Here is a 19,568-nt window from a genome sequence, read left to right on the forward strand (position 1 = left end):
GGGAGGTCTCTTGCCTTTGTTCTTTTTTCCTCATTAGACTTCAACAGCGTAAGCATCATTTCTTGAAACATGATTTTGTTAAATTATGAACCTCACATCCTCCTGCTCCGGCCTCCCAAGTCTGGGAACTCTGCTGGGCCTTCATTATCCTGCCTGATATCATAAACCTTAGCCAAATTTGTGGGCTGCCTAGCAGTTCAGTTGCCCTGGGACCTGCCATTAGAAATTGACGTTAGACTCAGAGATGTATTACCTTCACCTGTATTGTCCTAAGCTGGTCACCTGAGGGAAAATCCTTCATCTGTGTCATCAGGGTTCTGGGCTGATAGGCAAAAAGAATGGTGTCTAAGACCAATGAGCTCTAGCAAAGAGCCAATAATGGTAGGGTTGTTATCTCTATTGGTCGACTGGTCTTGTCCCTTTGGGTAAGACAGTGGAATCTGCCTCCAGCTCTACGGGGGGGGGGGGGGGGTAGAGGAACCACCTGCTGTGCTGGCCCCTTCTCTATTTCTGAAGTTGACACTTCTGGGGCTTGTGGCACTTTCTCCAGGGCTAGAGCTGGTGCAGCTGAGGCTGGGAATGCTGGAGTAACTGAGGTTTGGATGTGAGGCAGCAGGAAGAGAACCTCCTCCGGTGTACTGTCCTATAAAGTGGGATAAAGGAATACAGGAGGTTTGGGGACTTTGTGCTTCCATTCTTCTGTCACCAGGGCCGACACTGTTCCTGGTGGTAAAAAGCACCACCAGGGGAAAAGCCAGAGGGAAAAGGAAAGATTTAACCCACAGTGGTGGATTAGTAACCAAATCCTTCCAAACCACTATAAAGGGGACTTGATCCAGATGTCTGCACTTTTTGGAACACTCAGTTTTTCGATACTAACACTGTGGGGAGGTGAAAGGTCCCCTCTGGTGGCCATATGACTCTGAAGGCAGGTCACTCTGAACTGCAATATGTGTACATTTTTTGAGGGGGTGAGAGTCCACCTGTCCCATATCACAGTCCAGTACAACATGAAATCAAACACTGCAAGAAGCACCACAAACAAACCCACACACATGAAATAGCCATGTTGCTACTGGAAACAATTAAATCCAAACATTAGGACTCACAGATGCTTGTCTCAGAAAGTGGAAGCAAGGTGAATAAGAAAGCAGACTGACTAGGCCCTCCTTTAATCACAAATTCCTGCCCCTGACAGATAACTATCAAGCTCTTGGAATTAAGGATGTCTCCTTGAAGCCTACAGTTGTAACCTTCCAATGTGTTCGCTCTGCCATTTATAAAAATACCTTGAGGCTTTTCCAATGCTAAAAGCAAGAACAGAACAAACACAAACTGTAGATTTGACAGGGAGAGGTAGGTGGAGAAAAGGAAGGAAATCAGGAGAGAAAGAAAGGGAGATCAAAATTGAGCTCGAGAAGGATGAGCTGGATCTAGGTGGACTTAATTGGTGAAAGGTAGCTATGAATATCTTAAGGATTTTATAGGTCTTTTATATGGAAGGGCAGTTTGTATCTTGTCCATTGGATGTAATCTTACTGTATAGAGGGTTTGTGGATTGAGAATTGAATACATAAACCTGTATGAAAAGCTATCAGGTTGTAGAGTCATGCTTTTGTTGGGCAATGGGGTAAAGAAGACACCCGGGAGGTAATTCCACCTGGGATGGAGGCAGTCACGCAAACGGAGTGAGACCTCAGGGGCCGATAGAGTTGAACCAGTTTTTAATTTAATATTTACTGCAACAACAAATAGTACAGGAACACTCAGACCACTCATCCACCCGAATTACAGATTCCAGAGATTTGCTGGGGAATCCCGGACGAGCCCCCAGAATGTTACACCAATTTGCAGAAAACTTGGGAAAAAGAAATTTCGAGTCCGATGCAAGAACAAAGAGTCATTATTATATGAGTCTGACGCAGATTACACGCCTTTCCTTCTCTGCAAGTTAGGAGTGGTATGCTTGGGTCCAGGAGTACTCATAAGCTGGCATTCTCAAGCTTTGGTGTTACATGATTGGGGTGGGATGAGGGAGTGTCGTCCTTCAAACCTGATCAGACGATGGGGTGGAATCGTGTGCAGCTGGAAAGGAATCTTCCTGACCTAGGAAGTAGTTACTCCTTGCTTTATCAGAAACTAGTGTATTTTACAAACTTGTCACAGCTGTAATTGCCTTTTTCCCATAGTCAAGAGTGTACTTTTATCACTTCAAGAAATGCCCCAATTCTTCCCTTTTGAAAAATAAAGTTTGCTCTGTGCCTTCAATATTTGAAATTTGTAACTTGATTTTTGTTAAAGGTCCTCACAGTTAAGAGGTTTTAGACTTTTCAAAACTGAATTAAGTTTGACTGTTTTTACATTATTAATATACATGAGACTTTGGTACTTAGGGTTTATAAGTATTATTTCAAGACCACACTTTACACATACATGTCACACACACACACACCAGGAAGAGATTGACAGAATGTTTTCCCTTTCCTCTCTGGAATTTTAATTATATACAGTTTCTGCCAGAGCTACAAAGGTGATGCAGGTTAAAAGCTACTCAGATTGTTGGGATAATCTGTTTGTGAACTGTGTGTAAAAGTTTGAGTTGTTCAGATGCTAATTTCCATAAGGCAGAGTTAGTACAGGCTGGACTTTGATATTGTTGTTTTTATGAAGCAGCAGCTGTCTCCGAGCTTTGTAAACATTCTTCTCCGTCACCTTCTGACTGATTTAATAAAGAGCTGATGGCCCATAGCCCACCAGGAAAAGAAAGGTGGGGCATCCGGGCAGAGAGAGATACTCTGGGAAAGAGTTGGGGATGGGGGAGGCAAGGAAGGAGTAAAGGATTTGTCAACCTGACATGGAGGAAGAAGCAGTCGCCCTTCTAGGACTGAGGAGAAGTAACAGGCCACATGGCAAATTATAGATTAGTATAAATGGGTTAATTAAATTATATGACCTAGTTGAAAGCAAGCCTAAGCTAAGGCCTAAGCTTTCATATTAATAAAAATCTTTATGTATTACTTGGGTGGCTGGTGGGTTGAGACAGTCCAGCAATAAAGAATTCATCTGATAACAGAATATGAGGTTTATAGTGAAGTTATCAAGGCAGGAAGAAAGTGAGGCTGGGCAGAGTTACAAGCAAAAGGTCAACCATTGTACCCTTTACCTATACAACTTGGGGCTTGTTATCACCACCTGCTCTGCCTTAAACACTAGAGGCTGGGTTTAAACGTGCCGCCATGCCCAGCATAGACTTTATGATTTTCATCCCTCAAGTTTAGAAGGGCGGAAATTCTGTGGATAGGTGCTGTTTGAGTTACTTCTGTTGCTGCGATAAAACACCCTGAAAAAAGCAACTTAAGGGTTTGTTGTGGGGCACAGCACCAGGGCACACTATAGCATGGCAGAGCAGTCACAACTGCAGCTCCATGCACTGGCCATATGGCACCAACAGTCAGAAATCAGAGGAAAACAAATAGTGCTCAGTTCACTTGCTCATGTTTATACAACCCAGGGTCTTATTCCAGGAAATGGTGCCATCCATGGTGGGACCATCTCAACCGAAGCAAGATAATCATCTCTCAGGTATGTCCAGAGGACCACATCCCAGGTGTGATGGTTTGTATATGCTCTGCCCAAGGAGTGGCACTGTGAAGAGGAGTGGCCTTGTTGGAGTAGGTGTGCACAGCGGGGATGGGTTTAAATACTCTCAACCTAGCTGTAGACTGCTATCTGTAAGCCTATGATGGGACTGTAGAAAAAGAGGGTGGGCGCAGAGTTATTGTGAGGTGGGAGAGAAAGGAGAAGGGAAGAAGATGGAGGAAGAGAAGGATGACCCAGATTTAAATAGCCACAGGTACCTATGAATATTTTATAAGGGATGGATTATTACAGGACAGTTTGTCTTATCTAGATGGGCAATTTATGTCTATCAATTGGCTCTGAGTTTATTGTGTGGATGTTTTGTGGGGTGAGATTTACTGATATAATCTGATTGATAAATTACAAGCCTCTAAGTTTTGATTTTGCTGGGTGTACTGGCTGGTTTTGTGTCAACTAGACACAAGCTGGAGTCATCACAGAGAAAGAACCTTCCCTTGAGGAAATGCCTCCATGAGATCCAGCCGTAAGGCATTTTCTCAACTAGTGATCAAGTGGGGAGGGCTCAGCCCATTGTGGGTGGTGCCATCCGTGGGCTGGTAGACCTGGGTTCTATAAGAAAGCAGGTTGAGCAAGCCAGTAAGTGACATCCCTCCATAGCCTCTGCATCAGCTCCTGCTTCCTGACCTGCTTGAGTTCCAGTTCTTACTTCCTTTGGTGATGAACAACAATGTGGAAGTAAGTGTAAGCTGAATAAACCCTTTCCTCCCCAACTTGCTTCTGGGTCATGATGTTTGTGCAGGAATAGAAACCCTGACTAAGACACTGGGTTACTAGGAATTGTGACTATAACCAAAGGGGGTGAGTGCTAGGAATGTGAGCAGAGTCGTCCACAAGAGAGCCAAGAGATAGGTGGCCACTGCAAGGGGCTAGTCATGGAGGCAGTGAGACTGCTGGAATCAGAGAGTAACCAGCACTAGCGTGGCTTGGTGTCATCTCTTTTCTTTTATTATTATTTAACTCAACACCTAGCTGCCTGGCTGTGAATATTCCGCTAGCAGCCTCCAGATGAAGTTGCTGAACTCTCAGCTCCTCCTGCACCATGCTCTCCTGGACGCTGCCCTGTTCCCGCCCTGATGATAATGGACCGAACCTCTGAACCTGTAAGCCAGCCCCAATTAAATGCTGTCCTTTGTAAGAGTTGCCTTGGTCATGGTGTCTGCTCACAGCAGGGTAACCCGAAGACACCAGGTGACCCTGGTTCTCACAAGCTGCTGGTGCTAAGCGGGTTAATCTGCAGCAATTGTTTCATACAAGGTCCCAAAATCCAAGGGACATGAGGATCAAAGGGCTCATCTTTAAAACAGTACAGAATGCCTTCAAACCAAACAGAAAAAGGTCAGTGGAGACTGAAATTGGAAAAATAAATAAATGTTAACAGCCCCAAAAAATGTGTGAATATGCACTGCTTCATTAGAAAATGTAAATCCAGGCAATTAGTTTTTGTTCCTGCCATATTGGGTGGGCCAAGTGCATGTTGCTCATTTCTGTCTGGATGACAGTTTTATTAATGCGGCCAAGTGAAAAGTACTCAAACTCTTTGATTTAGGAGTTGTACTTTTGGGAAGGTGGACAGTGCGTATTTTGGTGAGAGGGGACAGACTTGCCCAGTGAGTCACTATAGCGTTGAATGGGAGGAGTCTGAGAGGCTGGAGAGATGGCTCAGTGGTTGAGAGCACTGACTGCTCTTCCAGAGGTCATGAGTTCAAATCCCAGCATCCACATGGTGGCTCACAACCATTTGTAATGAAGTCTGATGCCCTCTTCTGGTGTGTCTGAAGACAGCTACAGACTCTCTCTCTCTCTCTCTCTCTCTCTCTCTCTCTCTCTCTCTCTCTCTCTCTCTCTCTCTCTGTCACACACACACACACACACACACACACACACACACCTCACCTTCCAGGTTTTGACATTATAACAGCCTGGCAGAGAGGAAGTGGATTTTATTAAAGAGACCTCGGTGTCTCTTGAATCTGACTATCAGACATTTAAACAATGGATCCCCCCCCCCCCAAGATGCTGGCTTTTCCTCAGGAATGTCCTGAAAAGGTACAACTGCTGCTCTGCCTTTCCTGGTCAGGTACTGGGACAGGGCTCCCATGTCTCCTCTGCTTCATCTCAAAGGTACTGAGCTCCACCAGCACCCCAGAGCCTTTGGAGCTTACCATGCTCTGGGATTGCCAAAGGGCTAGTCTGGGAGATGCACACACAGCCTCCCACGAGTTCCCTCCCCCTCCCCCCCTGTTTTACTCCCCTGAGACCCACACTGGAGCTAGAAGACCAGCATGGTCTCTAATCCACACATGTGCGACCAAGGTGGATGTTGCCTGCTACGATTAGGGTGGAGTCCCTAGAAATCCACAGAAGTGTGGGGAAGAACAGCCAATTTCTACTCAGTCACTAATTCAGTGTGTCCAGGAGAAAAACTCTGCATGCCAAGATACTGAGTCACTAAACTGAATGAATCTAAGCCAACACTCCTTTGGGGCTAGCAGGGCCAGACCCATGCATGTGACAAGGGAGAGCATGGAAGGTAAGTCCTGGGGTCTTGGTGTCACCTTCCAGGAGGGATCCTGTGTGAGTAGTGGGAGACTAAGAGGAGTGATGGTAAACTAGGCAGTGGGTATCACAAGGGCTAGCCTGTGGGGTACCCCAGTGGATGCAGATGTGAGGGGTACAGGTGGGTAAGGCTAGGTGGAGACCAAATGCAGCAGGCTCCAACTGCTGGTGAGCTACTTGTAAAACAAGGAAGAAGGCCTCCACTGTGTTCCGTAAAGCCTGCCCTCACTGTGACACACTTCCACCAGCAAGGCCACACCTCCTAATAGTGCCACTCCCTATGGGCCAAGCATGGAAACACATGAATCTATGGGGGACAAACCTACACATGGTACAGGATATATATTGTCAGCCCAAAGAACAGGAAAGGGAGTATAGTGAGGGAATGCTGGACCGAAGCTAGACCAAGAACCAACCTGACGTCAAAATGCTCTTCGGATCTCCAATCCTTCCATCTTTGCTGACTGCGGCACACTTCTTTCTCTTGGGTCGGCTCCACTCCCTGTTAGCAGCTTTGGAACAGAAGCCATATGCAGTAAGACAGGACTGTAGTGACCTCACTAAACAAAGCTATCTGCAACTGCTCAACAAGTCGGTGCCCCTGTGGACCCAGGGAGCATGGGTGTTGAGGAATAAGAGCCTTTAGGTCTCTTACCCAGGATTCCAGGATAGTCATACTGGCTTCTCAGAGGATGGCTCTGTTGAAGCTTGGGCTTTTTAAAACACACACACACACACACAAAGAGAAGGGAGGCAAAGAAATGGGATGGATGACATCCACAGCAGTTCTAGCTGCTGCTCTGTGCCAACATGTGAGGTCTATGCTCTGCCTCATGTCTCCACTGCTCAAAAGAGAATGTCCTTCAACTGGCCACATTAGGAGACCACACGGGAAAGGGGCCTCTTGGGATATGTAGTTCAGCCCCCTCTGTAGTCCTGTCCCAGAATGTTGCTAGGACAACTGTTCATCCTTGTGGATGAACACTGAGACTTGCTCTGAGGAGTCAGGAAGCTAACTCCCGCACAACACACCTGTACTGGCTGATTGTGTGTCAACTTGACACAGCTGGAGTCATCACAGAGAAAGGAGCTTCCCTTGAAATGCCTCCATGAGATCCAGCTGTAAGGCATTTTCTCAACTAGTGATCAAGGGGGGAGGGCCCAGCCTGTTGTGGGTGGAGCCATCCCTGGGCTGGTAGACCTGGGTTCTATAAGAAAGCAGGCTGAGCAAGCCAGAGGAAGCAAGCCAGTAAGTAACATCCCTCCATGGCCTCTGCATCAGCTTCTGCTTCCTGACCTGCTTGAGTCCCCGTCCTGACTTCCTTTGGTGATGAACAGCAGTGTGGAAGTGTAAGCTGAATAAACCCTTTCCTCCCCAACTTGCTTCTTGGTCATGATGTTTGTGCAGGAATAGAAACCCTGACTGAGACAGCACCCTTGATGCCATTTGGGGCTTGAACTATCAATGTGCATCCTGTGTCTCTTCAGCCTTTCAGATCCAGTTCTCAAAGACCGATTTGGGCCTCGTGTGTTCAGTACAAATCCCAAATGTTTTGTCTCCTGTCCTGAAGGTCTGTCAAGATCACACAGCATCCTCCCATCAACTGCATGCCTCTCACTTGAAAGAAGAAAACAGACAGTTCATCCTGGAGTCAAACATGAGTGACTGTGTCCCAAGAACCCAGATTCAGAATAACTTCATGTTCCAACATGGTACATTTCGAGAAGTTTACTTTCCTAACTTTAATTATGGTTACGCTTGTGCATGGGGTTGTACAGGAGACAGCAGTGCTTGCAAGGACAGAAGTGTCAGATCTCCTGATGTGGACCTGGGCAGTTGTGAGCCTCATGCAGTGTGTACTGGTGAGTACAGAGTGAGAATTCAGGGACTTACGTCCACCTCCCCCACCCTTGCTGACTCTCCCCCTCCATCCTTCCCTCCCTTCCCCCCTCTCACACATGTGCCCAGCATCATGTGTGCTCAGGAAGCTGGAGAACAGATTCCCTCTACACCTGTGGCAGTGCCACTCTGCCCTCCCACTGCCTGGCACCGGCCATCTCTTACCACTGTGGTCGCAATCCATCTCTCCTCCACTGAAGAGTTGACACCTCTTCAACAGCCTGGGCTCCCCTGATGTCCACTCCTTGATGTGGCTTTCTTTTCAGATTCACATTACGCTCATGTCCCGAGTGCAGACAATCACACTTCTGGACATGCTTTTCACATGGGTTCCTGTTGGTCCATTTTAGTTCTGTCAGTGTGCACTGATTTCTCACCCCACCCCCAGGTAAGTTCTACTGAGAGCTGCACATGTGTCTTGGCTTGGCGCTGGTGGCTCTGCTCTCTGAGACACCTGCAGGGAGGCAGGGCTTTGGTGGCACCTGGGTTTCACAGGTGTCTGTGTTCTTATCTGGACATGTTCACAGATAACACTGGTTCGCTGAAGGCTCCAGTGTGGCAGCTGCCTTCACTCCATTCTGAACTCTTGGCATTTTCTTTCTACTTTACCTCTAAAGACTCAGACGAGGACTAGACAGCACTGGAATCCTGTCTCTGCGACCTATGGTGGAAGGAAATCATGATCTCCAAGTCTGAGCACATGTGCATCCATGCAATAAATAAAAACATGATAAAGGTTTAAACTTGTGATCAATAAGTTATTTCTTTGTCTCCTGATTAATTGGCTCAAAATTTAACTTTGTTCTTTTTCACTATGGAAAATTCCAAGTCTCTCTCTCTCTCTCTCTCTCTCTCTCTCTCTCTCTCTCTCTCTCTCTCTCTCTCACACACACACACACACACAGAGAGAGAGAGAGAGAGAGAGAGAGAGAGAGAGAGAGGGAGAGAGAGACACCAGAGAGAGAGAGAAAAAATTCTTAATTCCATAAATTTCTAGAAGAAAAGGATGTCAAGAAACAAGATTTTTAGTGCTAGCCTGCATATTAATGCAAATGACACCAACTTTCACCAAGATTAAAAGGCTTAATGAAGGGGAAATGCCAGAGTTTTCTGGCTCTGTTAAGTTTGATCCTAATTACAATTTCAACTACACACACACACACACACACACACAGAGAGAGAGAGAGAGAGAGAGAGAGAGAGAGAGAGAGAGAGAGAGGGAGGGAGGGAGAGACACCAGAGAGAGAGAGAAAAAATTCTTAATTCCATAAATTTCTAGAAGAAAAGGATGTCAAGAAACACTCTGCCTTAGCACAACCGTGATATAATTTTTATGCCAAAAATAATACAAAATGGTCTGGCTGTGCTCCATAAAAAAACCCCAGGACTTTAGCACTTTAAGGACCAACCAGCCAGCACAATGTGTTTCCAAGGGACTGCAGCCTTCTGGAAGTAAGGTCCCTGTCTATCTTGTGTGCAATTGGCTGTGCCTCTAGCATCTGGTCCTTGGGGGGCACACACTATAAGTGCTCACCAGATGAGCCTGGGAGTCCTGAAATGAGCCGTTTCCACCCCAGCTGTACCCAGCCAGTGTCCTCCCATGATGCCCTTGTCCTCCCTTAAGGGCTGTTCTTCTTGCTCTAATAAGCTGACTACTTCTTCAATGAAATCAACATATATGATTTTTATCTGAGTAGAAGTTATTCCCCCAAATGATTACCCAGTTCTCCACCTTGGCTGTCCCTTAGGATAGCCTGAGTTGCATTGAGAAGACCTGGTCCACTCTGCAAAGTGTGCTGTGCCAAGGCTGGGTACCTGGGGTCAGGTCCCTCACAGGGAGCCATTTTGGGGAACTGTTACTTGGCCCATCCTCAAAGCAACGACAGCTTCCAGAAAATGAACTGATTGGCAGGAGATGCTGCTCTGGAGGCCTGAAATCATTTGCTTGACCTAGTTTTATGGCTTTCAAGTCTAGGAACAGTTGGAGCCTGACGATTAAGCTGAGAACTGTTGCCTAATTGAGAGCCACAAGAGGCTCCTTTGCCAGGGAGATGTAGGGATTCTTGCTGGTCTTTCCATTGTGTGTGTCTTATCAAGGAGGCTCCGATGTCTTTAAAGCAGGCGGGGGGGGGGGTGTCTCCAGAACAGACATGTTTTATTCCTTCTGCATCTTGTTGTAGACTCTTTTTTCTCATGGGGTCTTATCAGCCAAAGAGGATGTCAGCCCACCCACCATCACCTGCTGATTTTGGGGTTGTTCAAATCCATTGAGGCTGTTCCTGCAGAGGCAAAGGCTAGACAGACAGGTAAAACTCTGACAGGGATCTCATGACTGTCTGCCAGGCACACCCTATACCACACCCTTTCTGGGACAACAGGCAGAACCAGGAAGGTGATGGGATTTCCCGCCTGTGCTTACTTTAGTAACCAGTTGACTTTGAGCAGATCTAGGTAGAGCTGAATCTCATCGGGTGAGTGACTTCAAGGAAGTTGGGCTCAGGGCCTAGAATTGGTCAGGGGAGGGCCTGTAGGACAAAGACCTGACAGGCTTCTAGACAACAGCTAAGGAGACAGCCAGAGTTTCTAGATTAGATCTAGTGGTTGATCAAATAGCCTGGAGCATATGAGAGCTGAATCCTGCCCTGTGAAGCATCCAGAAGGAAACAGGTCTCTGACTCCATAACACCAGCCTGCTGAGGCTGTGCCCCAAAGCCCACAAAACAGTGAGATTACAGATTGTGGGGCTTGGGGGTCATTTTCCAGTAAAATATGCATCCTGTGGCTATTATTAATCACAGTAATTAGACTGAATTGAATTTCCAGCATCCCGAACTGGAACTATATGTTCATTAAGCAGAAGTGTCCTCCTCTTTCTGTCCCCTGGTTCTCCACATCCTCCCATTTCCCAACCTCATCGCACCTTCCCGTGCCGTCCCTTCCTCTGTCCAAGGTCCTGCCAGGACATTTTCTCTTCTTCCTCAGCCCTCAGTATTGTGTGTTTCCCCAGACACTGCCTCCTCCCCATGTGGAAGCCAGCTCTGTCTCTCCTTAGTGCTGTCTTACGTAAGTGGAATCATTCTGTGCCGTTTGTCTTCTGAGCGGCTTTCCTTGCTTAGATGTGATGCTCTTAGGGCTCACCCAGGAATTGTTACCTGCTGCTATTCCAATGGGCATCCGGCTTCTCCATCCCTTCACTGCCCTGGATAATGCTGTGCACACAGGTGAATATGCATCTCTTTGGTAAACTTAAGCTAATATGGTCTTGTAATTGGTCTTGTAGCATCAAACGAAGAATCCAGGAGGGAACTAGGCTCAAGGGAAATGGTTATTAACTGTGTTTGTTGATCCTAGTTCACGATGTCAGTTTATTCATGTCTCACTCCACACCCACGATAGATGTAGGTATGTAAGGGATGAAAATAACCAGTCCAGGGTGTGCCACATGCTGGGCTTCAAAGTGAGGCCGTGTATCGAATGTCTCTGTGACTCCTCTTCCCCCAGATGCCCGCAATTGGCCATGCCCTGTTGCCTGGGGTCCTGGGCTGAGGCAGCCTGGCGCAGGGTGTCCTCTTGCCCTGGTTAGAACCTGCTATAAAAGAAGGGCTTTTCAGATGTTCCCTTGGAGGGAGGTGGGGTGACTGGTAGTGACTCAGAGTAGTGAATCCCTCTCAGGAACCAGAACAAAAAAGCAGATACCAACCATAACTTCCTAAAGCGATGAGATGGAGCCTTTGAAATCATTGCTTTGGTGTGCTTGGGAACATTCCAGACGTAAACAGCTTGTTTTAAAATAAGTGGAGGTAATTCCCTCAAATACAGCCATGTTCCGGAAGGTGGGTCTGAGGGGGAGTGGGAGGAGCAGGGATGGCATTTTACCGGACTGGACTGAGATCTGTGGAAACATTTCCACTGTGATGCTGTGTTTATGGCGTTGCTGCCCAGCTCTGGGAGAGGCTAATGAGCACTGGCTTCTGACCTAGAGAAAGTCATCCTTTTATTTGTTTTAATTGAAAACAGGTTATCTTGTACAATACATCCCAAGCACCGTTTCCCTTCCCTCACCCACTCCTCCTTCATCTCCTCTTCAGAAAAGAGCCTCCGAGAGACAATGGTCAGACAGGACGGAGGTGAACGCTGTCCTATCTATCGAGGCTCCACAAGACAACGCTGGAGCAGGAGTCCCTCAAGAACAGCAAGCTCACAGCCATACCGTACAAGCAGGGTGCCGATGCAGACCTCTGCACACACAGCGCTTGTCTGTTCAGTATCTGTGAGTCTGTGTGAGCTCTGCTTAGTTGATTCAGCGCATCATGTTCTCCTGGTGTCCTCCATCCCCTCTGACTCCTACAGACTTCATTCCCTCTCCTCCACAGGGTTCCCTGACCTCTGAAGGGAGAGACACGATGGAGACCCCTAATTTAGACTCTGTATAATGTCTGGTTGTGGGTCTTTGCCGCCTGCTCCCATCTCCTGGCAGAGGAACCCTCTCTGATGGCAACTGGACAAGACACAAATCTATGAGCATAGCAGAATGTCATTAGGAATCATTTCATTGATTATTTTTTTCCAGTTGTGTTTTGGTTCCACCCCTAAGTCTCTGGACTATGCAGTTTCGAGTTCCTGGCCATCCAGGCAGTGTAGAGCATGGGCGCCCTCTAGTGGTGTGGGTCTGAAGTTAAAGCAAACATTGGCTGCTACTACCAAGTTCTGTGCCCCAAGTACCCCAGCAGGCTTTTCAGGCAGGACACACTGCAGGTGAGGGTTTTGTGGCTGGGCTGGTGGTGTACAGGTTCCTCTTTCTACAGCCTGCAGTACGGGTGAAGGCTCCAACTGCATACCAGCTCGACCTCTTCATTCAATGAGCTGACTTGAAATTTTCCATGGAAATGTGGTCCCACTGTGAGTTTTCAGAGGATGACCTGTCCTGGCCTGGGTTATTTAGGGATCTCTACTGGAACCTCCCGGGGCCAACAACTCAATTGAATGTAACCCAGTCCCACCACTAGAAGCCTTGCCTGCTTACAAAAGATGACAGGCTCAGACTCTGAATCCTCCATTGTGAGGAGTCTGTCTCTACTGGGGTCCAGGAAGTTTCCACTGCACTAGGTTTCCAAAGCATTTCCTAAATGCCCCCAGTTCCAGCTGTCTCTCCCTGCTCTCTCTCCCTCCATCCCTCCCATTTTGGTCCTCACCCACCCCCAGTCTACCTGGAAAGCCCATTCTGTTTTTTCTTCCCAGGGAGAGCGATCCTTCCACTACCTAATCATTTCTCCAGGTCCAGGGGGGAAGTCGTTCTGAAGGTCCACGAAGTCGGAATAGGTGGTGGGGTCTCCCCTGGCTCAGCCCTGGGCACACAGGAAAAACGGAGCCCATGGATTTATTGAGTGCATCTAAGTGGCCTGGATAGGAAGTAGGAATGTGTAAGTAGGCAGAGATGACATAAGGGGACAACATTATCTGCATCAGTCAGTGTGATAAAACACCCTGGCAAAAGCAGCTTGGGGGTGGAAGGGTTTAGTGTGGCTCACAGGTGTCTGGTACAGCCTATCATAGCAGGGGATTCAGGGCGGCAGGGGTCTGAGGGGACTGGTCACATGTCAGGAAGCAGGGAAAGGTAGTGGTTCAGCCTGCCTACTCTAGCTTAGGAGTAGCCACACAGGGAGGCTGGCTCAGAGCTAAACCATGATGTGTATTTTGTCTCTATTTTTCTTTCTGAGAAACTACCTCTTACCCCAAAAAGAATCAAGAAACTTTAGGAAGTGGCCTCAGTGGGAACCCATTAATCTAAGGCATTGGCCTCAGGGAGGCCTCTAGCCCTAGGATCAAGCCTGGCTGCTCTCTGCCTGCAGCCCAGGCCTGCTCCAGGTGGCGCGCTAAAACCCAAGGCAGGATTCTGCAAGCCTCTTGCTATCTCACAGGCCCTTGGGGGACATGGTCTGTCTGTCTGTCTGTCTTTCTGTCTGTCTGTGTCTTGCATCCCATCCAATATTTTTTTACACCAAGAACCCAGGCCTCCACTTTGATGACATGCTGAGATTTGATCAAACATCTTCAACAAGCAATGTTGTACATGTTTTATAATGAATATGTGTATATGTGGAGTGTGTGTGTGTGTGTGTGTGTGTGTGTGGTGTGAGTACACATGCACACATAATGGGAATTGAACCCCTGACTTGTATCCCAAGCCCAAGCTTACATTCTTTTCTCCCTCCCGTTCTCCCTTCCTCTCTTCCCTTTTTCCATCCTGACCTTAAGCCTGAGCTCTTCTTCCTCACTTTAGCTCCTGAGCAGAACAGTGGTTTGCACTTCTGTATATCACTATCCCTGCCATTGACTGTTGGCTTTGAGACTGAGTCTTACGTAGACCAGCTCACTGCATAGCCAAAGCTGGCCTCTAACTCCCCAGTGAGGGCTACGCACAAGCATCACCATACACAGCCAGTTGGATATTCTATTTTTTGCAGTAGGTACTTTGCTAGGAATTTCATTCTTCAGTATGTGCTTTAGGTCATTCTGCTTGCTTCTGCTAATTCAAGGGGCACCTGGAAAGATTTTGAAATTGCCTAAAGGGTTGGGCACCAGGCTCAAACAGTTAAACTGTAATTGCTGAGAAAAATACAGCCACTGTGAGCCAACAGCTTGTGGGGAGACTGAGGAGTGGGTAGGGTCTTGGAGAGAGTTTCTTAGAGAAAAGCCACACTGGATTTTGTTCTGGCTGTACACATTGGCCTTATCAATCTCACTGTTATTATTTTGTGGGGAAGACTGGGCATGAACCCACGTTTGACACAACCTAAGCAAGCTCTCTGCCACTGCGCTGTCTAACTCTCTGTTCACATGTTTTGAGGCAAGGCCTCATATTTGTCCAGGATATCCCTTGGTCTCACCACAGCTCAGGTAAACCTTGAACTTGAATCTTTAGTCCTCAGTTTTTGGAGAAACTGGGACTATTACTAGGCCCAGGTTTGGTCCTAAAGGGCCATACAAAATTCCTGCTTCCTACCCTGGAGTTAAAATGCACAAAAACTTTCTGGCAAAAAGTCCTCTAAGTAGAATAAGCCATCACCCAATTGTCATTATATCATGGGTTAAATTTTTCCTTATCATATGAGAGATACCAACGCATTGCAAAGAAGCTAAAGTAAAACCTTAAAAGCAAGTAAAAATAGAACTTGTTTTCCATTTAGTTGACTAATAATTGTATGTATCTGCGGCAGCATGTGAGGTTAGGACACCTCTGCACACCGTGGAATGCTGAAATGATAATAATTAACCCATCTGCACCCTTAGTGCGTATTGTTCCTTCCCGATGAAAGCCTTTAAAACCTCCGGCTGACTTGAGATGCACAGTGGATTGTTATTAACTACTGCTGTCACGTCTTGCAACAAATCATTACAACCTCTTTCTCCTGTCTGACACTTGCTACCCTCTAACAATTCTTCTCAGCACAAAGCAATTAACATAGTTATTTGTTGCCTATCTATTCAACTTTTTCCCTCTTGTGTAAAAATGTTACAAAATGACACTAGTTCTGGAATCTGCAAGGACATCGGTTCATTTACATCTTTGTGTCACTTTGTTTCTTGCAGGAGGTAGAGTTCATTGACAGAATGAGCCCTGCACCCTGTGGCTCCTGTGTGCTGGAGTCTTTGGTACCCACTAGGTCTCCACACACTGTTCTCTAACTGGAGAAGAGGTGTGGCAAGCTGGTAACCTTACTCCATCAATTCCGTTGGGTTATGTCCCCCTGACACGGCAAGCGCTGAGCAAACTCTGGCTAATAAACGTCACTTGTTTAACATAACAGTCGGATTTCTGCATGGAATCAACTGGATTATTGGAAAGAAAAATTGGCTTCTGATGAGGCAGTGTTGTGAGTCCAGACTGCATAACAGTGGTTGAGCCAAAACCTGGCCTGGGTAATTCCCTCACCAGCCTGTTTGCTTGGTTCTTTAGTTTTCTTCCGTGATGCTGAGGATCAGATCCAGGGCACCATGAACTCCATGTAAGACCTTTCTTCCTAAAGACCATCCCTAGCCTTACAAAAAAAAAAAAAAAAAAAAAACTGTACCCCCAAGAAATTATGTTTTTTTATTCCTAGTGGCTCACCTTCTACCAGCTAGTACTACAGCCAGGGCTTAAGACATTGAAAACTTAGCAAGGGATGTTATAGCTCTGGCTGCCATTAACTCATCCTGGCTTCCCAGAACCCTTGCAGCATCCGAGGCACTTCCGTGGCCCCGGATCTCCACAATTCCCGGTGTTTATTGCATCCTTGGCTCTCTGGGGCCTTTCACCTTCTGCACTATGTTCGCCAGTGTCTCTCGTCATCTTTTCACGTCTACGGTCTTTCCTGGACTCGGCTCTCTACTGTCTCTGCACCTGGATGCTCCCCGCATTACATTTTCTACCTCCTGGGCTCTGCTAAGAACGGCTCCACGGGGAGCTGACTGTTCTTTGTGCAATGAGCACAGAAAGCTCAGGTGCCAGTACGGAAAAGCACTTGGAGGAGGCTTTGTTGGAGCTTAAGCTGTATCGTGAGGAACTGCTGCTTGGAAGATGAGAGTGTTCCGGCTAGTGGCCCATGTGCATTAGCTGTCGTGTGTGGGAGAAGTTCTCCTCAATAATGTTGAAGACTGTCCGCTGTGGTTTTCAGTACTTCCGAGTGGGCTTTCCTGGAATGGGTCTAGGGTCTTCTCAACTAGTTATGGCCAAAGCAGAACCTCCTTGAGACAAGCATGGTTAGGGAGGTGGCCATGACAGTTGGCGATTTCCACCACCTGAAAGAAGTCTCCTTGGGGAATAGCTGTTTTTAAAACTTCCATGAGCAGCCTAGAGGGTTCTTAAAACAGTCCGCAGCTATGACTGTCCTGATGGCAGCCGTGGAACAGCTGAAGGAGTGGCTGCTTGACTGACAACTCCGTGGCCTCTGTGAGAACCACGCTGCTGAAGCTGAGGTCGCCTCCTCTGCAGATCCCCCAGGGGTGGCAGGATCTTGCTCACAGTCTTGGTGGATTCAGGAACCACAACAACAGCAGCTCCATCAGCCTTCGTCTCTGTCTGTCCCGAGGTAGTTACTAAGTTTCAACCTGGAAACCGCGACTGTGGGCAGCCAAGCAGGAAGGGATCACAGCTGCAAACCAAGGAGCCATACTGCCCCCTACAGACAGTTCAGAAAGGAACCACATCGAGAGATGTTTACAATGTAGATTTAAGCTGCAGTGAGCTTTTGCTAAGAATACTTAACCTCTAGCCAATAGCCTCATGGAGGTTCAAGTCCTTGTGTTTAGCGCCTGGAGGAAGTGGAGACCAGTGAAAGGAAATGAGATCACTGGGAAATACTCAGTCCTGTCTCTCTTTCCTTTCTTGCCTGCCTCTCAGGAACCCAAAAAGCAGAGTGCGGACTAGAGCGGAGACATAAGTTACATAAGCCTCTGGAAAAGTTCATAATGCTCCCCCCTTTCCACCGTCTCTGCACACCACCACCGTGGTGCACATAAATGTCCTGGAAGAAGCTGTCAAGAAGATCAGCAATGCTGAGAAGAGGTAAATGCCTCACCAGGCCAAGTGCCAATGTCGTTGTTTGGCTCTTCTAGATGAAGCCTGGCTTCATGGGTGAGGTTGAAGTCATGGGTAGGCACAGAGCTGGGGACATTGTGCACCCCCCAGGACGGCTGAGCAACCGTGGAGCCATCAGCTCTAGACCTGACGTGCAGCTCGAAGATCCAAAAGGACATCAGGACAACCTGCTGCCACCACGCCAGCTTGGTGCATTGTACTGACAACCTCAGCTGGCACCATGGAGCATGAAGAACTAAGGCAAAAGCACACAGGAGGGAAAATCCCCGGGCTCCTTTTCTAGAGCTGTAAGACACAGACACAAATAGCCCCAGTGGATTGTGCAGGTTGGGGAGACAGTTACCCTGGGCATTTTGTTACAGTGACATAGGCGCTGGGCTGCACATCTGAAAAGACTGTGTGCCAGCATACCTATAAGACATTTCTAGGGCTGGAGAGATGGTTCAGTGGTTAGAGCACTGGCTGCTCTTCCAGAGGTCCTGAGTTCAATTCCCAGCAACCACATGGTGGCTCACAACCATCTGTAATGGGATCCAATGCCCTCTTCTGGTGTGTCTGAAGACAGTCACAGAGTACTTACATATATAAAAATAAATAAAAAAGAAATATATTTCTAGCTGTGCAATGTTTGAAGTATCTGCTTTAAAATTAGCATCAAGGTAAGATGAACCATCTTATTATCGCCACTTTTCCAAACGAGCACCAACTCCAGCTGCTTTCCAAATGCTTATCCGCATATCCACAGGTAAGTGTGGCTCTCGTGCCTAATCAGAGAAGCTGCTTTTTGCAGCAGACAAAGACCATCGCCGAAATCCACAACCAGTCAGCACGCAGATACACTGACTGTGAGGTAATCACCCGATTGATACATATACAATGCAATCCCTATACCTGTGGCTGGGGAACGTTGAAGAGGAGGGGACAGAAAGAGTGTAAGAACCAGAGGACCAGGATGTCTGCTGTGAGGTAGTGCCTCCTACACATGCCAAGGAAGCTGTACCTGTGAAATATGACCAACATGCCCACCTACAAGGAGACAGTATAAGTTGGCATGCCAGTGTGGATGAGCAAAGACCCCAGCCCTAGATGAAGACCAGCTAATGACTTTGGAGCAAGAGAGTCAGTCTATTTCAGGAATGAGCTTCCTGATAGGTTATTAAATTCCAAGGGGTCAGCCCAAAGACACACGCATAGGAACAGCACTGAATAGATCAGTAAGTTGTAGGTTGTGGGCTCTCTCTCTCTCTCTCTCTCTCTCTCTCTCTCTCTCTCTCTCTCTCTCTGCATGTGTGTAATGCAATAATAAAGATTAGATTATGGATTTGAAAGATACAGAAGGCTTTAGAGGGAGAGAAAGCAATAAAAAGATGTAAACACAGTACTCATGTATAAAATTCTTTTAATAAAATCTAGAGAGAAATGAGTAGAAGGTGATCTAAAAGAAAATTAATTTGTGCATAGCAATAAGGACAACACTAACTTATAAAAATTATTAGAAACACGTTTTGTTGTAGTCGACCCCCGACCATCAGTCAATGTAAGCACCTCGAATGGGAGTCTGGGAATTAAAGGACAAGGACAAGAGATGAATGGACAAAGTTCTGATCAAGTCTCAACATCATTGCAAAGCAGCAGGCTTACAAAAAACGAAAACCAAAGCCCAACCCCTAGACGTAACTGATGACGTAAATCACCTCTGGCCGGCAGCCAGTGGCATAGGTTTCCATCTTCAGCGCAGGTCTCTCCTACTAGGCCGAAAACCAGAACTGCCAACTCGGGTGGAGAAATTCCACTTGTGATGGCAAAAACAGCTGATGGAGCGACTCCTGCCATGCAGGTCAGGGCAGAGCCTCCAGTTAGTAAGATGGTTAT

This window comes from Micromys minutus, assembly GCF_963924665.1.
Source record: "Micromys minutus genome assembly, chromosome: 20".
Lineage (NCBI taxonomy): Eukaryota > Metazoa > Chordata > Mammalia > Rodentia > Muridae > Micromys > Micromys minutus.